Source organism: Tupaia chinensis, unplaced genomic scaffold (genome assembly GCF_000334495.1).
Source record: "Tupaia chinensis unplaced genomic scaffold, TupChi_1.0 Scaffold000113_1, whole genome shotgun sequence".
NCBI classification, from domain to species: domain Eukaryota; kingdom Metazoa; phylum Chordata; class Mammalia; order Scandentia; family Tupaiidae; genus Tupaia; species Tupaia belangeri.
This window is the reverse complement of record NW_006159577.1, coordinates 3,976,270-3,982,817: the sequence shown is the minus strand read 5'-3', so window position 1 is coordinate 3,982,817 and position 6,548 is coordinate 3,976,270. Positions and strand designations below refer to the sequence as shown.

Sequence of the window (6,548 nt, the reverse complement as noted above, 5' to 3'; positions counted from 1 at the left end):
TAAATGTGGTATTTATCTTTGAATGACCTGGTGATTGGCTTTTTTTTTTTTTTTTTTTTTTTTTTTAAAAAAAAACCAAATTTTTTGTGGCTGAAAAAAAAAAAAAAAAAAAAAAAAAGATGAGACGTTTCCAACTGTTCGTAAGTGGATTACAGGACTTGCTGTGTGCAGGACTGTGTTAAGAATTCTTACGTGGAGAGAACAGAGTTGCTTCTCCAACGACCCAGAAGTAACCATGACTCTACAGCCTGGGAGGCCGGAATGGCCAAAGGACACAGTCTCTGGCTCTATATTCTATTCTGGGGATCTAACATTTCACAGGAATGGAAACTCCAAGTGGAAATCAAGAAAAGGCAGTTGAAGCAGAAAGCACTGAAAATAAAAAAAGAAGTAGAAAAAAAGAAACAGTCTTGAGTTAAACAGGTGATTGCAGATATTGCTAAGCAAGTGGACTTCTGGTTTGGAGATTCCAGTCTCACAAGGACAAGTTCCTTTGAGAGCAGATAGAGAAATCTAGAGGTGAATATATGGATATATCACTTCTTGTATCTTTTTTTTTTTTTTTTTTACTTTTTGTATCTTTTAACAAGATGAATAAACTGACTACTGATGGGAAGTTAATAGCCAGAGCACTGAAAAGATCAACTGTTGTGGAGTTGGATTTAGAAGGGACTAGGATCAGGAGAAATCAGCCTCTGGGTGAGAGATCCACAGAGGAAGATGAGCAAACTGTGTACATAGAATTACTTTCCAAAAACGTTAACCAGAGTTGGATTAAAAGGGTATTGGGGAAATGTGGCAATGTTGTGTATGTAACTATACCACATTAGAAGTCCACTGGAGGTCTAAAGTGGTTTGCATCCGTGGACATTGAAACAAAAGAACAAGCAGCAAAAGCTATTGAGTTTCTCAACAACCCACCAGAAGAAACACCATGAAAACCGGGCATATTTCCTAAAACGGTGAAAAATAAGCCAATTCCAGCCTTAAGAGTAGCCGAGGAAAAGAAGAAGAAGAAAAAGAAGGAAGGCTGAGTGAAGAAGGAAGACAGTGCCCAGGCTAAGGAGTTAAATATGGACATAAGCAACACGAGTGTCTGTAAAACCAAAAACCCAAGGAGCACATCTGAGGGCTCAGAAGTGGAAACTGTTGAATTCCAAAAGCAGCTCTTTTTTTTTTTTTTTGGAGAGGTTTTCGCTATAGGGCGCATACGCTCACCAGACAGACAGAGAGAGACAGAGAGACAGAAAGCGAGAAATCACCCCCCAGGGAGGATGGTCACGCCGCAATCCCTTCTCCATTCTCCTCTCGGGATCTTGGGCATGCACGCACACGCGCCCAGCGTGAGTTTTTTTTAAGCCACTGGGTCCGGGACACGAACTGCGGTCGACTACGTGGGAGTCCAGCGACATAGCCATTACACTAACTGCTGGTCCCCAAAAGCAGCTCTTAAAGAAAAAGAAAAACTGGGAAAGACCTGAAGAATCCAGCTTACCTGATGTCAGGATGGCAAAGAGGAAGAGAAGCAGCTCTGCAGACGCAGGAGGCCTGGCTTCCCCGCTAAAAGTAAAGAAAATGGCTTGGAAATACACTAAAAAAGAAGCTGAAGAGGTCTCCAAAGAGAACAGAAATTTAGAAATCTCTATAGAAGAGGAGAAGGATATTGGTGATATCAAAGATGCTTCTTTCTTAAAAACAAAGAGGAAGCACAAGGAAAAGCATCAAGAGAGACACAGAATGGGGGAGGAGGTCATAGCCTTACTAAGCGCGCTATCCAAGTGTGAATGGATGGATCTGAAAAAAGAGTATTTAGCATGGCAAAAAGCCAGCATGGCTTATTTAAAAACAAAACAAAACAAAAACAAATAAAATTGGAGTAAAAAATGGGAATAGACAGTGGAGTATCTAATGTATGAATGAAAAATGAAAAAACTGGCGCGGAAGAGTGTCATCCCCAGGGAAAAGCCAATGTGACTGGGCCACCAGTACCGAGCCCCTGCCTGGCAGGAAGCTAGTCTGGGATGCCCTGGCCGTCATCTTTGAGATCGTCTACCATGATCTGCTGGGTGGAGACACCGAGTGCCATGCCAGATTTAAAACTACCGAGGATGCGGGCTCAGTAGTAAATGCATATGCATAAATGAAAAAGAAACAACAACACGGCTGGACACTCCAGATCCTGTCTGGTGATCACAGAGATATTGGCAGAAGATTCTGATTGATAGACAGTCCAAACTCAATTAGCCTCGGGAAAAGAAAAGAGGCACTGAGGGGCCAGCAAATGGCGTTGGTGGCTAAGGGCGGTGGACTTCCACTTGGCGACCTGATTTGAGTCAAAGAGGGCGACTTGTTTCTCACTTTCTCTCTCTCTCTCTCTGTCTCTCCCTCTCTGGTCAAATTAAAATAAATTAATAAACAAATAAAATTAAAAAAAAATAAAGAGACACAGAGAAGTTAATCAGCAAGACTGTAAAGATCACTTTCAAAAAGACTCAACAAGCACGTAAACACATTAGATTTTCTGAATATGACTGAGAAGAATTGCAGTTCAACTCTTAATATTTCACTGAATACTTGAGCTGTTCTTAAGAAGTCCATTTTTATTTTGGGAGCACTGAATAACAAATGTTTTTTCAGAACCTACATTTAAATAAAAGAAATACCTTTGTTCCTCGGAGAAAAAAATTCTTATGTGTTATCTTTTTTGAATATTCCAACACATTAATGAAGATGACTTGTTATTTATTGCTACTCTACAGTTGAGACTGCATGTATCAGTCAGGATGTTTTTGATTATATATTACAGGAAACCCAATTAAAATAACTTTAAATAATTTATTATTTCAAGTAACTGAAAGATTCAGAGTTAATGGTAGGTTTGAGTCAGAGGTTCAGTAGTTATTATGGACACAGTTTCTTTCTTTCTTTTTTTTTGAGAGATTTTTGCGATAGGGCGCATGCGCTTGCCAGACAGAGAGAGACAGAGAGACAGAAAGCGAGAAATCACCTCCCCCCGTGGGGGGGCGGGGGATGGCCACGCCACAATCCCTTCTCCTCTGTGCTCCTCTTGGGATCTTGGGCACGCACGCACACACGCCTGGCCTCTTTTAAGCCACCAGGTCCAGGACACGAACCACGGTCGACTACGTGGGAGTCCAGCAGCATAGCCATTACGCTAACTGCTGGTCCCGACATAGTTTCTTTTCATGGCTTTGCCTTCTAAAGTGTCCCTTCTTAAGGCTGATTCCCTTTGTGGGTTCAAGATGGCTGGGACCAGCAGTTAGCATAATGGCTATGTCACTGAACTCCCATGTAGCTGACCTCAGTTCGAGTCCCAGACCTGGTGGCTTAAACTCACGCTGGGCACGTGTGCATATGTGCCCAAGATCCAGAGAGGAGAATGGAGAGTGCGGCATGGCCATCCCTCATGGGGGGTGATTTCTCACTTTCTATTTCTCTTTCTCTCTCTGTCTTTCTGGCGATTGCATGTGCCCTATAGCAAAACCTCTCAAAAGAAAAAATAAAGAAAGAAAGAAAAGATGACAGCAAGCAGCTCCCAGAACATTGTGCTTCCTTCCATATCTATTGACATGTCTTTGTTCCAGCATTCTCTTTAAGAGTCCTCAGTTTCTATATGATTAGATTAGCTTGAGTCATGTGGCTGTGGCTGAATGATGACATGGCCTGGGGAATGGGATGAGCTGATTGGCTTAGCTCAGATTACTTGTGCACCCTGGATCTGGAGTTAGTTAAGGTTCTTGGATCCAAAATGAAAGCTCAGAGAATGGTTGCTGGAGACAACCCTAGATGTTTACCAGGAGCAGTGACATCAAGTAGCTGGACTTTAGTGGTAGAGAATGAATTTGAATCTAGGCAGTTTTTAAAAAAATAATTATTATTATTATTATTTTTAATTTGCGATAAGGCATGTGTGCTCACGAGAGAGAGACAGACAGAGAGTGGGAAAGTGAGAAAGCAAGCTGCCAAGTTCTGGACTCAAACCATGGTTGGCCATGTGGCAGTCCAGTGCCTTAATCATGTGCTGGCCCGACTCTAGGCAGTCTTACTCAAGAACCTTTTCTCTGAGCTGTGATCCTCCGAGCATTTCCTAACTTCTGTACTCTTGTAATGAATCTATTACACATATTTTTGTAGATTCTTTACTAAGAATGTCACTCTGTACCTAAACGATACTAACTTTCATCAACAATTCCAGGAAAAACCATAAGATGTGTCCTATTATGGTGTAAAGTGGTAGAAAGGGCTCTGGATTAAGAACTGAGACTTGGCCACATGTTAACCTTTGACAGACCACCTACCATCCAGGGCCTCTGTGTTCCTCATTAGCAAATAAAGGATGAGGCCTCACCTTAGATACCTGGCTGAGTCCTTCCAGAGATCAAGTAAGATAGTGTTGTCTGAAAGAGCCTGAAAAACACTAAGTTTTTATATACACATAAATTGTCATCATACCTATTGGGTTGTTGGAAAAGTCACGATGCATTTTTGCACAGAGAACAACAACAAAAAAGTCAACTACATCATGACTTTTCCGACAACCCATTAAATGATTGTGATATATTTTGTCCTGAATATGAGAAATCTACACAAGAAGGGTCTCTTTGAAGCCTCAAACACATAATTTAATCCAGCAAAGTTTCTAGCTAATGTAGTTAATATCACTCAAACAGAAAATTAGTGGAGTTTCAGGGATATTTCATGAAGCCCACATTAAGGTGGCAGGACATGCATTCATAAGAAGCTCTCAGTTGCCTCTTGCTGAGGCGCGATGATTATGTATGTAAATATTATTCTACTTTTAATTAAACTACGGCATCATTGAAATGGAAGGTGGAAAGGTCCTGACCAACTCCATTTCAAGCTACAAAATACCTTAGGCAGAGAAAAAAGCACGTGGAAGTAGTAAGAACCAGAAGGAATTTGGAGATAACGATCTCTGAACTCCCCCACTTCTGTTATCTTTCTTTTCTGAGGCTTCATTATGAATGGAGACAGGCAAAGGAAGCTCACACTTTCAACAAATAAAGGAGTCATACGAAGATTTGACATCAATTCTCAAAGAGTTTGCTTCAAGGATAACTTATGAGCTTTTAGGAGTCATGTGATCACCAGGTGTGGGAATGTGCATGGGTTACTGAATTTGTAGTTATCATTTTTGATAGGTTGACCACAGAGATAAATCAGGTGGGGAGATCAATGATATCCTTTCTTCCTTGCTTGCTTTATTCATTCCGCAATTATTGTTATGTTTCTTGTGCCAGAGAGAAGTAGAGAGACAGAAAGAGAGGAGGAAAGCACCCTCCCACTAGGGATGATCACATAATCACTTCTCCATCTCTACCTCCTTTTGGGATTTTGGGCACGTATACACAAGTGCCTTGCCTATTTCTCAAACTTCTGGGTCTGGGACTTGAACCACACAGTTGGAGATCTGGCTGCCTTAATCACCAGGCCATGGAGTTTGCCTCACTTTGATAGCCCACTATGTGCCAAGCTCTGTCCTAGTACTAGGGATATATCAGTGAACAAAAGAGGTAATAACCTTTATCCTCTGACAGGTTACAGTCAATGAGGGAACTTAGCACTGCCTATCCTTACTTCAGTAAGGTGTTAGATTATGACTCTTGGAATCCCTGGCATTGGATGGAAACACCAAACATTGACATATAACCACACCCCTAAAGAAAGAACTCATGAATGGTGAGGGTGAGAGGAGAAAGCATCTGCAAAAGTGACCAGGGCTCTGATGTTTTCATCCTGAACATTGGATGAGGACATGATTGATGTTTTCTGTATATCAGCGATACCTAGCTTCATGCAGTTTCTTGAAGATACCAGGCCACCTCTCATCTCTGAATTTAGCACAAACTCTTCTCCCCACCTGGAACATGAATCTCATTCTACCCCTCTACCTGTCTATTCTCTGACTGTACAACTCCTTATCACTCTTCAAATGTCAGGTTACATGCTGCTTCCTTTGCTAAACTTCCCTTGAGCCCTCCAGGCTGTGTTAGGGGGTCCTAGCTAAATATTCTTAGGTGTTCTTTATTATATACGTTAAATAAGTACTTATTTGGCTGTCCGCTTCCCTCTAGACTTTAACTTCTAGCCTTATTTGGACAGTTCTGTGCTTGTCAGCATTCTTCTTCAGGATCTAGCACATGGCCTCATATGTGTTGGAGTCTTGATATGCATTTGCTAATTGATAAACAGGTTCTTATCTTCCTGTCAGACTGAGGTACTTTCCAATTCCCATTTCTTATTTGATTTCTCTGTGATACTTAATACTTTTTTAAAAAAGAATTATTTTATTTAACTTTATTTATCCATTTTTAAATTTCAACTTGACCGGGCCTGCGCGGTGGCGGGCCTGCGCGACCAGGACTCTGCTCCGCGTTCCGCTGCCTCTACGGCGCTGGGTGTGTCCCGCGCTCGGTGCCGACGCGGGCTGGCGGCGCGGACCAGCAGAGGTCGCCGTCCTTCCCTTCTCTGGCCGTGTGGGCGAACGGGAGGTGGCACTGGGTCCC

General features: G+C 42.1%; 1 pseudogene; it reads left to right on the top strand.

The window, feature by feature from the left end:
- The first annotated feature begins 323 nt into the window (after positions 1–323).
- LOC102471203 (la-related protein 7-like) lies at positions 324–2,535 on the top strand (annotated as a pseudogene).
- The last annotated feature ends 4,013 nt before the right edge of the window (positions 2,536–6,548 follow it).